The 18,324-nt window shown below is 34.7% G+C and overlaps 2 protein-coding genes and 1 long non-coding RNA gene across 5 annotated transcripts in view; 2 read left to right on the top strand and 1 right to left on the bottom strand.

The window, feature by feature from the left end:
* The window catches only part of frmpd2 (FERM and PDZ domain containing 2), a 451,768-nt gene that overhangs the window by 151,632 nt on the left and 281,812 nt on the right, over window positions 1-18,324 (bottom strand). The window lies entirely within an intron of this gene.
* The window catches only part of ubtd1b (ubiquitin domain containing 1b), a 40,281-nt gene that overhangs the window by 3,126 nt on the left and 18,831 nt on the right, over window positions 1-18,324 (top strand).
* On the top strand, window positions 617-4,293 carry LOC147841254 (uncharacterized). The gene is made up of 2 exons (XR_015503750.1): window positions 617-3,376; window positions 3,412-4,293. It is a non-coding gene; the product is annotated as an uncharacterized LOC147841254 (long non-coding RNA).

The following is an 18,324-nucleotide window of genomic DNA, read 5'->3' as shown; positions in this document are numbered from 1 at the left end:
TTTGCTGCTAATATGATTTCAGTATTTAGTGTTTGCAAAGAATACTTTTCTGAAGTTATATTAAGGGGAAAGTCTGAATGTGTGAATATAAAACCAACCTTACATAAATAGTCAAGTTAAGGAGTTGTGTGTTGGCTGGACAGTATATAAACATAGCTAATTTGCAGGTATACAGCGTGTACAACATAAAAATGCAGGGTTCCACACAATTCATGTTGTCCCAACACAAATCGATTAAGTTAACCTAATTTTTACAGCTTTAAGTTGAACATAAAACAATTGCGTTGATAGAGGTAAAGTTTTATATTCACAGGGCCCAACAATAAGGACTGCCCGGTGGCCCAGGGCCAGTGTGAGAGATGCTTGGGACAGTAAACAGGATCATTACTGGCCCGATTGGGACAGTACTGCCTTGTCACTAACATTTAATTTGTCTGCAACTATTTGTCAATTGCATTTTAAGTTTGTGCTTTTAAGTCTTTAAACACTACCTTGTCTTTGATGTCATAAACACCATATTGCTTTAAGGTTCCTCTTATCTGATTTGGTGTTTTGAGCATGCAATTTTTTTCCTTAACCTGGTAACAATCAGTACAGAGAAGAAACAGCAACATGGCGGCAACATCAAAATATAAGGCTAAAAGAAAATGTCTGTTTCTAATGTCTTGGAAGCAGACATTTACATGTGAACAACGTAACAAAAAAAAATGAAGTGATGTTTTGCACAGTTTGCCGTCAGTTTGACAAGTCAGCCCACCTTTTGTTAAATAATTTCGAACTGTAATAAAATACCTCCACATTTTCCATACTACTCTTTTTGTTTGCATAACACTTTAATAAAAAAATTTTTAAGCATTAAAATTGTAGATTCACAAACTTTATTTTTGACACATTATTTAAAATTTGCGGCTAAAATATAGCTATAAACTTCCCTTTTTTTTTGGTGGGGCCAGTGAAAATTTTGGCAGGGCAAGTAAAAATCTTAACCACTGGCCCGATCAGATCAGTACAAAAAATCCTTAGCGTTGAACCCTGATTCACACATTCGGACTTTCCCTTTTATAATATAATTTCAGAAAAGTATTATTTGCAGTGTTAATGTTGTTTTCTAGTCATATTTGTAGGGTATTTCAGAACGAATATTCAAAGTGCCATGGTAAACAATATAGAGAGCGTGTTACTAGGGATGACATGATAACTGTTTTCAAGATATACCACGGTTTGGAAAACTCAAGGTTTTGAAACTGCCAAAATCTTCTGTAACACCATTCCCAAGGTATGTGTTGTTATTTTTTTATTTAGGGCAACAGCTTCTCCATCCAAATATGCTATTTTAAATTGTAAAGAAATCCGTGTTTTTGGAACCAATGAAGACAGCAGAAGTCAATGATTCGTTTTAATTATTTAGCAGACAAGTTTACTGCTCTAAAATATTTTAAATCTTTCAAAACATAAAATATATTGTTTTTAAAGGGGAAAAAATCTTGTTTTTTACCCAGACATTAAAAAAAAATATATTTTAAAGCAGTAATCACAATACCGTGAAACCGTGATATTTTTATCCAAGGTTATCATACTGTCAGAATATTATACCGGCCCATGCCTACGTGTCCCAAGTTGTCACTGAACGAATGTATGAATATAAAACCAACTTTACCTTTTTATTGAGTTGTCCCAAAAACTTTAAGAATCGTGTTGATTCAACTCATTTTAAATACACAAAATGCAAAAACCCTTTATGATTGAAGTTAATGCTTGAATGTCTTTCTGCGAGATGTTTTGCATGCTTGTCTATGTGTGGCTTTCTTGTAAACATGCAAATATCACGTCAGGTGTATTGTATTGAGTTATAGTTCATCCAAAAAAATGAACATTTACACACTATTTACTTTCCCTCAAGTAGTTAAACCTTAATGAGTTTCTTCTGTTAGAAACTCTAAAGATATTTTAAAGGAAACTGAAAACCTGTTCCCGTTGACTTCCATAGTTGGAAGAACAAATACTAAATACAGGTTTTCAGCTTTCTTTGAAATATATTCTTTAGTGCTCAACAGATGAAACTCGTAAATGTTTGAAATAAGTAAACCGATAGAGGTAAACTCAGTTTTATATTCGCACATTCAGACTTCCTCCTTAATAATATAATTTCAGAAGCGTATTATTTGCAGATTCTGAATAGGGAACTCATAGTAGTCAATGATTATTAAAGAACAGCATTGTTTACAGACAGTTAGATAGTGCTAATGTTCTTTTGTAGTCATACTTGCATGCTAATTCTGACCGAATATTTAAATTAGCGTGGCAAACAATACAGAGACAGTTAAATGAACGAATGTGCGAATATAAAACCAACTTTACCTCAATAGTAAACCGTGAGTAATTAATGAAAGAATTGTCATTTTTTTGGTGAAATTTTCCTGTAATAAGTGAGTCCAGATAAAACAATAAACAAAACTAGATTATTAAAGTTCGTCAGGACAAACTTTGAGGCTGCCTTGTGAAAGCCTGTTGGTAATAGTTTATTTAGTTTAAACAGTTTTAAAAAGTATAGATAGATAGATAGATAGATAGATAGATAGATAGATAGATAGATTGATTGATTGATTGATTGATTGATGGATAGATGGATAGATAGATAGATAGATAGATAGATAGATAGATAGATAGATAATCAGATAGATAGATAGATAGATAGATAGATAATCAGATAGATAGATAGATAGATAGATAGATAGATAGATAGATAGATAGATAGATAGATAGATAGATAGATAGATAGATAGATAGATAGATAGATAGATAGATAATCAGATAGATAGATAGATAGATAGATAGATAGATAGATAGATAGATAGATAGATAGATAGATAGATAGATAGATAGATAGATAATCAGATAGATAGATAGATAGATAGATAGATAGATAGATAGATAGATAGATAGATAGATAGATAGATAGATAGATAGAGACTATTAGTCAGTATCACAGTCTGATTCAGAGTTATGAGCTCAAAAAGTTTGACCCAATGTAAAGTCAATGAGAGTCTTTTGCAATGGAAGTCTATGGGACAATTTCTAGGGTCCAAAAGTGATTGTGGGCGTGGCTAGAAAGTTAAAAGATGATCAGTCATTGGCAAGTCTGTGTGACAATCTGATGCAGAGTTATGAAGTCACAAAGTTTGATCCAATGTTAAGTCTATGGGATTTGTCCGACACTTCCAGGACGTTTTTTGGAAAACCGAAAGTCGGATCAGTCGGAAAAGATATAGCATACGGAGTCAGACCAGTTTGGAGGTCTGGAGCATGTTTGGTGGTCATAGCTCAGAAGCTCTAGGAGGAGATAGTTGCAAATTTAGTCTCAGAAGAAGAATAATAAGTAAATAAACAAGTAAAAATAATTAGTTTAGATAGGATTTTAGTAGTGTGACTTGTTTCTCAAGCCAGCCTACATATCTTGTGTTGTCATGTAAAAATGAATAAAGCGATTTGCTGTGAAATATGTTACAGACTAACTTCCGTAGAGTGACAATTAGTGACTTATTTCCTCTGTACATTGTTTTCTCATGTAAGCCTTTGTTTGAACATACATTATTATTATATCAATTATATACTAGTTATTAATTATTAAATATATGCATACTTCTGATGAATTGTAATATACAATCAACCTCCCAAAAAGCAACAACATAGTATTGCACTTGCATGCATAATGCACCGAGGTATTCTTCTTTTAAAACCATTTGTGATTTAAATATAGAAAGTGCAATGGTTTTGTTGCCTTTTAGTTAGTAATGCTAGTTCTCATATTGTCTTTTTATTTTAAATAATGATAGTTTGCTTGAAATATACACAATTACTGTGGCGTTTTTGTGTTGTGCTAAAGTTTTATGATGGAGTATTAGATTAGATTATATCCAGCTTTATTGTCTTTGAGCAGAGTACAAGTACAGAGCCAATGAAATGCATCTAACTAGGAAGACTATATAGCAATATAAATAGCAACAATCATAAAACTAAAGAGATAAATGGTTTATGCTTGAAGATTGGTTATGATTATATTGGATTCACTGTACCAAAACAACAATATGCTTTTATCACGAAAATATGTAAATTCACCAACAGTAAACTTACTGTTGTATCAAAGCATCAAGGTTGGTTTTACAATGATTTTATTTTTAAATTTTTTATTAACGTAAGTAACAGGGAATACATAAAACATTAAAATGTGCTAACATTGTGTGACCTGAATACAAATTCTGCATATTCATTGTACATCTAGTAACAATGATACAAGGGATAAGGATAAAGAAAAAAATAGATGAAAGAAAAACAATTATTTAAAGTAAACTGAATAAAAATAAATGTATATCAGAACAAATAAAACAAATATCTCAAACTATACTTAAATTATTAGGAATCTTACATCGGTGTACTAAAGGCAAGGCTTAACGCCCCATTCGGAAGGGCTTGACTGAAGGCATGTCTGAAGTTGGGGCTGCCGCGATCGTCATAGCAGAGTCAGCCAATGACATTCAGTCAGCAATAGGCCACTGTCTAGCTGGTGTATTTGCAAACAGCGATCTGATTGGCTGACGCTTCCGTCTGCGCTTGAAAAGTTGAGCTAGTCCCAACTTCTGCAGCGAGCAACGGCTCTGAAGCGGCGCCAACGAATCCACAATGCAGTTCGGCAACGCCTGACGTCACCCATTCAAAGTAAATGGGAAGCATTGACGCTGACGCCCTGTGTGAATGGGGCGTAACAATAAGGGCTGCCTAGTGGCCCAGCATGAGAGATGATTGGGACAGTAGACAGGATCATTACTGGTCCGATTGGGACAGTGCTGCCCTGTCACTAACATTTAATGTGTCTGCGACTATTTGTCAGTTGCGTACATTTTAAGTTTGTGCTTTTGATTTTTTTTTCCATATAATATTTTTATTTTTTGTTTTCAGTTTGTACGCATTAAAATACAACATTTTACAACAATAATAACCTTGTTGCATTTACAAATTATACAAAATATAAGCATATATATATTTATAATAAAAACTAAAAGCAAACAAAGTTTGTGCTTTTAAGTCTGTTAAAACTAACTCCTCTGTGATGTCGTAAACACCATATTGCTTCTCGGTTCCTCTTATCTGATTTTGCGCATGCTATTTTTTTTCCCGTAACCTGGTAACAATAAGTACAGTCAAGAAACGGCAACATGGTGGCAACGTCCCATTATAAGACTAAAAGAAAATGTCTGTTTTTTAACGTCTTGGAAGCAGACATTTACATGTGAACAACGCAACAAAAAAAAAAAATTAAGTGATGTTTTGCACAGTTTGCTGTCAGTTTGACAAGTCAGCCAACTTTTGCGTGTAAGGCCATTGTGTTTTAGATTTTTGCCATTGTTTTTTTTTTGGGGGGTTTATTGTGGTGTTCGGGCCTCCTAGTGGGCCCACTCTGTGTTCACAACATTGCATAAAATAATTTCGAACTGCAATGAAACACCTGCACATTTTCCTCTGCATTTTTTTAAGTAATGAAATTCTAGATTCACAGACAAAATAGCTAATATAGTAGTAATAATATAGTATGGTAATAATAGTTAATAGCTATTAACTTCCCTCTTTTTGTTTTTTCTTTGGTGGGGCCAGTCAAAATTTTGGCAGGGCAAGTAAAATCTTACCCACTGGCCCGATTGGACCATCCTTAGCGTTGAACCCTGAAAGGGATCTGATAACTTAAAGGTAATGATTATAATGATATTATTTTTTTCTGCAGTTCAGTTGTTTTAACAGCTTTCTTATTTTGCGATAGGCAGACAGATTCATAATAAAGTTTCAAGTCAGTACAAAATGTTCCTAAATTAGGCAAACACTAAATAACTCAGCATTTGTGGAGTTGAAAAAGGCCACAAAGAGTTAACGTTTTACTTTCAGCTGCAACATTTTACAATCTGACTCCTAAATCAAAAACAGTAAATTAATCATCTTAAAATCAAAACGTTTTTTGTAAGCTGAGAAGACAAGCTAAGATATTTCTGTCCAAATATTTTTTCTACATTTTCTGCATTCTAAAGATAAATGCACTATTGTTTCCAGAATTACAGAATGTGCATTGCGAAGAATTGTTTATATCAAACTTAGATAGTAAAGAGTTACAAGGATGGTAATTATGAAGGATTTTAAAATAAAGTTCTTTCATCTTATTAGGCACTAAACACTTTTTGATACCAGGCCAAAGGTTTTACAATGTATTGTGGCTTTCTTTAAAATATGCATGTTTCATATATCTTAAAATTGCACAATCCAATAATGACAAAACGTATCACATGTTTTTGCATGTTTATAGCATTTTTAAAACACATTGGCAGATAGCTTGCTATATGGAATTAAAGGAAATACCATATTATTTATACATCTAAAGTGATAATACAGTGTTTTTTTATGTTTATATAGTTTATATATTAATACCTCGGCCAGATAGAATCTGTGGACATTTTTAGCTATCTCTTTGCATTATTTAGTAAAAAACCTGCAGATTGTGCAAAAGATTTTGGGAGATTTTGTAAAAACTATCAAATAAAAATCATGACTTTTTAACTTAAGGTTTACAATGCAAATCCAATCATATTCAAATGTTTGGCTCGAATAAAAGCAATTTTTCAAACACCATTTTAAGGACAAAATTATTAGCCCCTTTAAGCTAATTTTCTTTTCGATAGTCTACAAAACAAACCATCGTTATACAATAACTTGCCTATAACTTGCCAATAACTTGTTATATCCTAACCTGCCTAGTTAGCCTAATTAACCTAGTAAAGCCTTTAAATGTCACTTTAAGCTGTATAGAAGTGTCTTGAAAATATTTAGTAAAATATTATTTACTGTCATTATGTCAAAGATAAAATAAATCAGTGATTAGAAATGAGTTATTAAAACTATTATAGAAATGTGTTGAAGAAATCGGTAACTCTTTACAATAAGGTTCATTAGTTAATGCATTTGCTAACATTAATTAATCAATCATGAACAACACATGTACAGCATTTATTAATCATAATTAAACATTTACTAATGCGTTATTAACATTCAAGTCCATGCTTGTTAACATTAGTTAATGCACCGTGAGTTAACATGAACTAACAATGAACTACTGTATTTTCATTAACTAACATGAACAAATACAGTAGTAAATGTATTATTCATTGTTTGTTGGTGTTAGTAAATGCATTAATTAACATTAACTAATGAACCATATTGTAAAGTGTGACCAATAAATCTTCTCTTTGTTAAACAGAAATTGGGGAAAAAATAAACGGGGCTAATAATTTAGGGGGGCTGACTTCAACTGTATATAATAAAGTCTTTTGTCTATTTTTTTTTTTTTTACAGCAAATCAACACAAAATAATGCCACAAATATTGCCTCAAATTTGAAGAAAAGACGCAGGAAATCAGCAATTTTAGGCTGCAAAAATGTGAATAAAAATTCCTACAAAATCCTGAAAGGATTGATTATATGGATACAAGTAAACGTAAGTGGAGTGTCATTGCAAAACACTTAAAAAGCCCCTAAAATGCCACCGTTGTGCAAATGAACAACCAAAATGCATGACTGTTTTTCATTTTTAGTCGTCTGAATATTTTTTAAATCACACACACCGGATGACTGTTGTTTGCTAGTACTTCTGAAACTCTTTGTAGTGCCGTTGCAGAAATTAGCCTTTGGAAACTTTCAGAATTTGATCATTATCTGCTTTCTGTGCTGTATCTGTCTTCGTCTTTCTCTTCACCGGTGTGCATGTTGGAGCTGGCAGTCTTGAAGGCTCCAGTATAGCATCCCAGGACATGTCCAAGCATGTTTGCTTCATGTTAGGGTGTCTGTTGTGCTTTTGCCAGAAACGGTGGTGAAGCAGAAGGATGTTCTCGACTTTTAATTTCATTGTCAATTGATAACAAGCAGCTGTGTCTCCTATCAGTGAAAGTCTTCGGGCCACATCTCTTGCAGTGTGTATTGTTGGGTTGTTATCTGTACTTCAGCAGGTCGTATGTGTGTTGCTGGAGATAACGGGGGTCTTTTTCTCAGGGGCTGTGTATTACGTGTCTGATAGTATAATACATTTCTCCAGACCGTCTTTGCAGAAGAGCAGTTTCTTAAGCAATTGGTTGTTGTGGATTAACAGGAAGATGATTATTGATGTTAATTAGTAGCAAAAATTAAATGTTTAACAGTAAAAGCAGTACAATCATTCATTCATTTACTTTTCGGCTTGGTCCCTTTATTAATCAGGGGTCACCACAGCGGAATGAACTCTCAATTCATCCAGCATATGTTTTACGCAGCCGATCCCCTTTCAACTGCAACCCATCACTGGGAAACATCCATACACTCTCACATTCACACACATACTGGATGGAAAATTTAGCCTACCCAATTCACCTGTACCGCATGTAGGGCTGCTCGATCATGCGAAAAATCATAATCATGATTATTTTGGTCATAATTGTAATCACGATTATTCAAAACGATTATCAGTTGAAGTCAAAATGATTCGCCCTTCTGCAAATTTATTTTTATATACAAATATTTCCCAAATTATGTTTAACAGAGCAATTTTTTACAGTATTTCCTATAATATTATTATTATTATTATTAATTATATTATTTTTAATCTTTTGATTAATTTGATAATTGATAATTTTGATTATTTTGATAATTGATTATTATTAATCTTATTTGTTTTATTTCAGCAAGAAAAAAATCAGGTTTAAATATTTTGAAACCTATTTTAATAGGTCAATATTATTAGCCCCCTTAAGCAATATATATATTTTTGATTGTCTGCAGAAGAAACTACTGTTATACAATAGCCCCTTTCACACATACAGACCTTTCCGGAAAATTGCCGGCAATTTTCTGGAAAGGTTGTATGTGTGAACAGGTCCTTTTTGAAAATACCGGTAAATTCGTTCTGGCTATTTTCCGGAAAGAGAAGTTGTAACATTACCGGCAATTTGCCGGAATGCTGCGCTGTGTGAATGCAGAAGAAAGATTCCCGTAATAAGCGCGTGCACGTCTAGAATGTGCTGACGTGAGACGTCTGCTTTAGCCAATCACAACAGTCAGACGCATTTACGTCCGCGCGGTTTGTGAGGATAAAAGCCTTTGAATATTTTTCCAGACACATTTAGCTGCTAGAAGTTAGTCAGATCACGTTTATATGTTCTTCTTAATGCCAACTGTGTAAATAATCATCGATGAGATGCTTATGATAAGCCGTTGTTTGTTTACCTTCAAGCTTTGCGTGTGCCTGTGAAACAGCCTGTGAGCGCCTGCACACGCACATATTATAAAAATCTCGACATGCGAAAGTGATCCTGCGAAAGTTGTTCACAATATTGATCATCCATAGAGTTTGTAATTTAGTCAAATGTTTACAAACACAAGCGCAGCCGTTTAAAGCTCATTTGTGGTGAATGATGTCAGAATTTACCGGTATTTTGGAATGGATGTGTGAACGGTCTTTTCCGGAAAAATTTCCGTAACGTCCTCGCCTGTGTGAACAGCGCTTTTTTCAATATACCGGTAAAGTCGTTCCGGAAATTTTCCAGATATTTACCGGTATCACTGTGTGAAAGGGGCTAATGACTTGCCTATTTACTCTAATTAAGCCTTTAAATGTCACTTTAAGCTGAATACTAGCATCTTGAAAAATATCTAATAAAATATAATGTGCTGTCATCATAGCAAAGATAAAATAAATCAGTTATTAGAAATGAGCTATTAAATCTGTTTAAACTGTGTTTTAAGCATCTTCACAGTAAGAAAAAACGTCCTTCAGTCAAGAGCAGCGTGTGGATTTTGTCCTTTTGTTGTTTAATTAATAATAAAAACAGCAGCAGGAATATCGCACGCTGTCACTTTAAGAATAGTGCGGCTCCGATATGGTTTCTCTTTCACGTGTCTTTTGATTCTCGACTTGTTTATTTATTACACAAATGAGGATTAATATGAACTAGATTCTTAAAGTTTGAGAACAAACTTTGAGGCTGGCTTGTGAAAGCCTGACGGTAATAGTTTATTTACTTTAAACAGTTTTTAAAAGTATGAAAAGAGATAGATAGATAGATAGATAGATAGATAGATCGATAGATCGATAGATAGATCGATAGATCGATAGATAGATAGATAGATAGATTAAACAGTTTATAGATAGATAGATAGATTAAAACATTTTATAGATAGATAGATAGACAGATAGACAGATAGACAGATAGATAGATAGATAGATAGATTAAAACAGTTTATAGATAGATGGATAGATGGATGGATAGATAGATAGATAGATAGATAGATTGATTGATTGATTGATTGATTGATTGATAGATAGACAGACAGACAGACAGACAGACAGACAGACAGACAGACAGACAGACAGACAGATAGATAGATAGATAGATAGATAGATAGACAGATAGACAGATAGATGGACAGTTTCTAGGGTCCAAAAGTGGTTTCTAGGGCGTGGCTAGAAGGTTTAAAGGTGATTAGTCATTGGCAGTTGGATAGTCTGAGTTAAATGAGCTCAGTAGAAGTCTGTGTGACAGTCTGACGCAGAGTTATGAGGTCACAAAGTTTGATCCAATGTTAAGTCTATGGGATTTCTCCGGCGGTCCCGGGACGTTTTTCGGAAAACCGAAAGTCGGATCAGTCGGAAAAGATATGGCACACCGAGTCAGAATAGTTTGGAGGTCTGGTGTGAGTTTGGTGGTCATAGCTTGAAAGCTCTAGGAGGAGATGCGTTTTGTTTTTTAGTCTCAGAAGAAGAAGAATATATAAAAAAAATAATAAGTTTAAATAGGATTTCAGTAGTCTGGCTTGTTTCTCAAGCCAGCCTAATAATCACTGAACACCGCGCATGTATTTGACCATTAAAGCACTCGCATTAGGATGCCGTTAGATGTGCGTGTGCTCTGCTGTCTGAGGCTAAGCGCGGACCGCGCTCACAGACCCACACAAACACACACACAATACCTGTCGGAGGCTAAGCGCAGCACGCGCACACACACAACAGTGCGTGCTCTTTCGCGCTTTTAAGAGTATGAATGATGCGCATCCCATGCTGCAGAAGTTACATTACAGCACATCTTTCAGTCACTTTCACGTGGATTTGGAAAGGAGGCGGTATATGATGGAATAATCGTTTATCTCGATTAATGGTTTTTCATGATCGTTATGAGCCGTAATCGAAATCGAAACCGGATTTTCGATTAGTTGCACAGCCCTAACCGCATGTCTTTGGACTCTGGGGGACACCAGAGCACCCGGAGGAAACCCACGCAAACGCAGGGAGAACATGCAAACTCCACACAGAAATGCCATCTGACCAACCAGCGACCTTCTTGCTGTGAGGCACCTTGAATAATATTAACGTAAATATAAGACTTGTTTTAATATGCATATTTATCTGTCATCTGTGAATCAACAAGGATTACATTGTGTTTATTTGTGTGTGTTGGTGTGGTCCACAGCAGGATCAGAGATGCATTATTTTTTGTGCATCATGTGCTTTTTATTTTATCTTCCTCCCTTGATGACATTGAGTTCAATTTGCATACTCGCAGTGTTATACAGTTGCAGGACCAAAGCATCATAAAATACGTTTTGCACAACAGTGAAACCAGTTCTGAGGAAGAGCAGCGTGTGATTTGTAAGATGCGTCGGGAGAAAATGGGAACCTCTGGTGTTCCTGCTGTAATGCCAGTGGGGGAAGAGAATCTGTCGCTGCTTGTGTGGGGTGTAACTCGAGAGACACATGAGAAGAATGCTACTTTATTCGCCGCCTTCCAGCTTCTGCCCTCAAGACACTGAGAAGGCCATAAACATTTACGTATCATTTGACTGTAGGGATTATATTAGGTGCTGGACTTTGACAGTCACATTCTGTGTTGTACACCCACACTGTTGTTGTTGTTGGTGTGTAAATAATAGCCAGCGGTGGGGAAAGTTCTGTTTAAGAGGAATGCATTACAGTCTTGCGTTGCTGTTAGAGATGTGGTGAAAATTATTTTGCAAAAAGACTTTATTTTAAAGAAACTGATTTTCAGTATGCTAAAGTATTACTTTTCTAAGTAACTGCTGTAGCAAAAAAACGATTCTGCAATTTTCTGTATGCATTGCTATTAGGGTTGTAACAATATTAACGGTATGACGGTCTACCACGATTTGAACGTGCACGATTATCATACCATGAACAATTGCATATCAACGGTTTTAACCCTTAAAGACCGAGACAGCCGCCCGCGGCTAAAAATAAGTATTGCTCTTAAATGTTTAATAACTTTTGATCCGCTGATCCGATTCATACAATTCATACATACTCAGCTTTCCAGTGCTGTATCACATATTATTTGCGGAGGCCAATAATAACTGATTCCGGAGGCTCCGGAATCAGTGTAGTTACGTCATCAAAATTTGACCACGCTGATTTGACAAAGAAACGCTCGTCACTGTGTCTCCGGACAAACCAGACATGAAACATTGATGCATTGTCCCTCCTCCATGCCCAGATTGGTTCAAACTCGCTATATCACAACCAATAAGCATAGATTTCGCTTTTGTTTGTGGACCAAGCTTTTTGAACAACACGGAATGAGAGAAAGGCTGTACATTTATGCGCGGCTAAATAAAACGCAAAAAAAAAAAAGTTTTGCATGAAATAATTCTCGTACTAAGTACTTTTGCATGCACAGTAGCACAGAAACATGACAAAACAGTGACACAGCAAAGACGAACTGCTGCTCTTGCTGTATTCAAAAGACGCAAATGAAGGTGCAGCTGTTTGTCTGCATTGCAGACAACCATATCCAAATCCATATCCACAGACAACCATATCCATGCTGGCACATAAAACCTGAGGATGTTCCATATTGAATCTAGTTTCGTTATGTAACTATTTATATAGTAAATATTTATATCTATTTTTTTACTGAGGATATGCACCATGTTTATTTGGACTTTATTTGGACTTTGACACATTATTTATTATTTTCTTATTTTTATTTGTTCATTGTAAGTGGTGTTGTTTATAGTAACTGAAAATATATTATTTGGAAAAAGTCAAATTTGCTTCACTGTTCTGTTATTTTGTAACATTTGTAACATACCGTATACCGCAAAACCGTCAAACCGTGGTATTGTTTTAGACGATTATCATACCGTAAAAAATTCATACCGTTACAACCCTAATTGCTATTCACTCTTGAATGTATTCAGATTTTTTTAATTATTAAAGGCAGATGGTGCTTTACAAAAAAGCCGTATTCTGCTTGCGTCAAATTCCTTACCAATACCACTTGGGTATAATACCTATTAGAGCTGCACAATTAATCGTAAAAAGATCGCGATCTTGATTCAACCCCCTAGACGATCTTAATCCAGCATTTTTGCCAATCATATTTTCAAGTTCATGAGAGAAGCAAAGGCGGCTGCACCAGTGTTTTCACTGTTTCACATATGTTGCTCAGTGACATTGACACCTCCAAATTATGTTGAAAGAGTCACATACTGCATTTATAATTTATAATTCACCTAAAAATGTCATTTTTTTTTTTTTTTTTTTTTTTTTTTTTTTTTTTATTGGGATTAACAAGACAATACATCATAGTATACAATACAATAAAGGAAAAATTACAGAGTGTCTTATTTTCCTTATTTTCCCACTGTCCCCTTAAAATAAAATAAGTTCAAATGTATGAATTATAAACAAACATATCCTCTAAACAAAATAATTATAAATAAAATACAAGAATTAAAAGAAATTGTTAAACAGTATAATAATAAATGAGCAAGTTTACGATACAAGCAAAATAAATAAAAAATAAATAAATAAAATAAATAAAATTATAAAATTATAATAATAACAATTGAAAAAAAATAGTAATTAAAAGTTCACATTAAGGAGTCAATATTTTCTCTTTTCAATTAATTACTGTTTATTAGATCTGATATCAACTAAACAAGGTAAGCCTTAGATATAGTCTAAAACAGGGTTCCAGGTCTTGTAAAAAGATTTGAGAGATCCTGCAAGTAAACATCTTAATTTTTCAAGTTTTATGTAACTAAAAATTTCTCGGATCCACATGTCATGTGATGGAGGAATCACCTGTTTCCATTTGATAAGAATGGCTCGTCTAGCTAGAAGAGTAGAAAAGGCAATAACTTGGCGAGATGCAACAGTCAGGTCAACTATCTCTGAAATACCAAAAAGTGCTGTCAAGGGGTTAGGGTCTAGATTTATGTTAGTAGATTTATTGAGAGTGTCAAAAACACTGGACCAGAAATTTTTTAATTGAGGGCAACTCCAGAACATATGAAGATGGTTGGCCGGAGACTGCTTACAACGATGACAGGCATCACTTCTATCAGGGAAAAATCTGGCTAATTTGGCATTGGTTAAATGAGCTCTATGGAGTACCTTACACTGCATTAGGCCATGTCTGGCGCATATGGAAGAAGAGTGGACCATCTTTAAAATATCCTCCCATTGTTCTTCCATAATATCAATGCCAAGGTCATTTTCCCAAGATTCTTTGAGAGACACTATAGGATTTTCATTTAGTGTACTTATTAAATTATAAATTGCTGATATTAAATGTTTCTGACCCGTATCTAAACTGACAAAATAATCAAGATGGTGTTCAGGAGGGCGGTTAGGAAAGTGGGGAAACAATTTCTTAACAAAGTGTCTGACCTGAAAGAAGCGAAACAAGTGACTGTTGGGGAGATTGTATTTAGTGGATAGGAATGAAAAAGATGTAAATACCCCGTCTTCATATAAATCCTTTACCTCAATGAGTCCATTAGCTGCCCAAATGCGAAAAGTGTTATCAGAACAAGATGGTGAGAAAAATTTATTGTTCAAAATAGGTGTATGGATAGATGTTTTATGTAAGCCGTAATGTTTTCTGAATTGAACCCAAATTTTTATAGAGTTAGTGACTACCAAGTTAGTTGAAATTCCGCTGATAATTAATGGAAGCTGGGAGCTGATAACAGAGTGCAGAGTGCCTTTTGTTGACACTATCTCTGAGTGAACCCAGGGGGCACAATTGTCAGCTGGAGGAGGATTCTTCCAGTAGAGAATCTTATTAATATTACAAGCCCAGTAGTATTGTTGGAAGTTGGGAAGTGCAAGTCCTCCTTTGGATTTAGGAAGTTGGAGAACTGATTTCTTGAGGCGTGCAGGCTTGTTGCCCCAGATAAATGAACGTAAAATACCATCCAAATTAGTAAAAAAAGATTTCTTAATGAGAATTGGAACATGTTGAAAAAGATAGAGAAATTTAGGTAAAATAACCATTTTTACTAAATTAATACGGCCTACAAGGGACAAAGGTAGTGACGACCATTTAGAAAAGTGTAATTTGATTTTATCAATCACTGGTTGGAAATTATTAATAAATAAGTTATTGAATGAGTTGGTAAAGAAAATTCCAAGGTATTTGAACCCACTTATAGCTATTTTAAAAGGAAAATGTGAGTATGAGATCTTACTCGCTTCAGAGTTGACAAAAAATAGTTCACTTTTCTGTAAATTTATTTTATAACCTGAGAGGTGACTGAATTTATCTAGAATGTCCAAAATCACTGGTAGGGAGGTGGCCGGATTAGAAATGTAAAGTAAGAGATCGTCAGCATAGAATGAGAGTTTATGTACTAAGCCATATCGTGATATTCCCTCAAAACCATTATGGCTACGGAGCCATATAGCTAGAGGCTCTATAGCAAGGTTAAAAAGTAAGGGGGAAAGGGGACAGCCCTGTCGTGTTCCACGTTGAAGGAAAAAAAGGGGTGAATTTAATCCATTAGTGTAAACTGACGCAACTGGTGATGAATAGAGTAACTTAATCCAAGAGATAAAGTTAGCATCAAACCCAAACTTCTCTAAAATAAAATATAAATAAGCCCATTCCACTCTGTCAAATGCCTTTTCAGCATCTAATGACAAAATTATTTCTGGTGAATCAGAAGGAGGTGAAAAAAGAATATTAAGAAGTCTCCTAGTATTAAAGAATGAGTGTCTCATTGGTATAAAGCCTGTCTGGTCTAGACATATTAAAGATGGTAGTATAGATTGGAGACGGCATGACAATACTTTAGCCAAAATTTTAAAATCCACATTAAGCAGTGATACTGGCCTATAACTGCTACAGTTGGTGGGGTCTTTATCTTTTTTAAGAAGCAATGATATTGAAGCTTCGCATAAAGTGGGTGGGAGGTGGCCTTCTTTAAATGAATCGTTATATAACCTTGCTAAGACTGGGGTTAGTGAGGAGGCAAATGACTTATAAAACTCGGCTGTGAAGCCGTCCGGACCTGGCGATTTACCAGATTGCATAGATTTAATTGCGTCTTGTATCTCTACCTCAGTGATAGGACTGCCTAAATTAATAGAAAGAGTTTCGTCAATTTTCGGAAATGTTAAGGCATTGAGGGAATCCCAGCTTGTAAAGTTCGAGGAATTTTCTGACATATATAATGTTTTATAGTAATCTAAAAATACAGAGTTAATACCTTTATGATCTGATGTCAATTCACCTGTTGGCGCTTTGACTTTTGAAATCCACCTTGAGGCATAAATTGTGCGGGCTTGGTGAGCCAAAAGCTTACCGGCTTTGTCCCCATGTTCAAAGAAACGTTGCTTGCTTTGTCTAAGTTGTCTTGCTATTGTATTTGTCAGTAAAAGATTATGTTCTGCATGTAACTGTACTCGTTTATTATAAAGGGAAGGGGAGGGGGAAGAGGCATATATTATATCTAATTTGTGAAGATCATCTGTGATTGAAGACAATCTGGAAGTTTCAGTTTTCTTCAAGTGAGATATAAAAGAAATAATCTGCCCCCGCATATAGGCTTTAAAAGCTTCCCAAATAGTTAGACTACTGATATCTGGGGTCTGATTAAGTTCAAAATACAAATTAATTTTCGAAGCTACAAAGTTTTTAAAATTGTCATCTGATAATCTGGAAGAGTCTAATCTCCAGATTGGGGATGTAAGTCTGTTAGGGACTAAAACTACATCTATGGATACAGGGGAATGGTCGGAAATTACTATTGCATGATAGGTACATGCCTTGACGCAGTTTAACAGTTTATTATCAAGAAGAAAGAAATCAATCCTTGAGAATGTATGATGCACATGTGAGAAAAAAGAGTAGATTTTATCCTGAGGATGTTTGTGTCTCCAAGGGTCAGAAATACCCAACTGAGAACTATAGTCTGCCACTATTTTTGCCGACTTGGATAAAACTGATTGCTTAGAAGAGGATCTATCCAACACAATATCTTGAACCAGGTTAAAATCCCCCCCAATAAGTATATGGTGGTCAGCCACATTCGGGAGAATAGAAAAAAATTTTACAAAAAAGTTGTCGTCATCCCAATTGGGAGCATAGACTGAGGCCAAAATGATTGGGACATTGTTTAGCTTGCCTTGGACTACTACAAAACGACCATTTGGATCTGAAATTATATGCGACTCTTCAAACATAACCTTTCTATGCATTATAATAGCTGCCCCACGAGCTCTTTGAGAAAATTTGGAATGGTAAAAATTACCCATCCAGGGTCTCTTAATTTGTGTCAAATCAGAAGATTTTAAATGTGTTTCTTGTAGAAACATAATGTCAGCCTTTAGTTGCTTTAAATGTAATAAAACCTTGCCAGCCTTGACCCTATTATTAATTCCTTTGACATTCCAGGAGATTAGACGCATCTCATTGCCATTCACTGTAGTTACACTAGCCATTTCCTGAGATCCTGATTTTGACAGACTCCATGTTGAAATAAAACATTAAAAAGTTAACAAAGAAACCAGAAAAAAAAGCAAGAAAGTAAAATAAATAAATAATTGAAATAAATATAAAATATTCCCCATAGAAAAAACCTAGCATTCAGGCTCCACATCATAAACCACTTCTACCTTTCTAGGTTAGGTACTCCCGCTTTTTTTTTTTTTTATATTAAATTTACGTAAGTTAGCAGCTATGTTACAGAACAAAAATAATCTGAAACCTTACTTTCAAATGTCAAGTGAATGGAAAAAATACAAAAAATGTAGAGAACCATCTAAATATCTTTAGAAACATCTAAAAAACAAAAGAAACAAGTAACAATAGAATACTATGTATCATCTATTCAATCAATTGTTGTAAAATAGCAAAAACCAAATATCGATAGATGATCAAACAAGGCACTTAAACAGACCTCTATTATTTGCATTCTCTTACAATGGTAATCAATACAGTGAACAAACCATGATGCACATTG

Source organism: Danio rerio, chromosome 12 (genome assembly GCF_052040795.2).
Source record: "Danio rerio strain M-AB ecotype USA chromosome 12, GRCz13ab, whole genome shotgun sequence".
Classification (NCBI taxonomy): domain Eukaryota; kingdom Metazoa; phylum Chordata; class Actinopteri; order Cypriniformes; family Danionidae; genus Danio; species Danio rerio.
The sequence above is the reverse complement of the archived record's forward strand: the minus strand, read 5'-3'. Positions and strand labels throughout refer to the sequence as shown.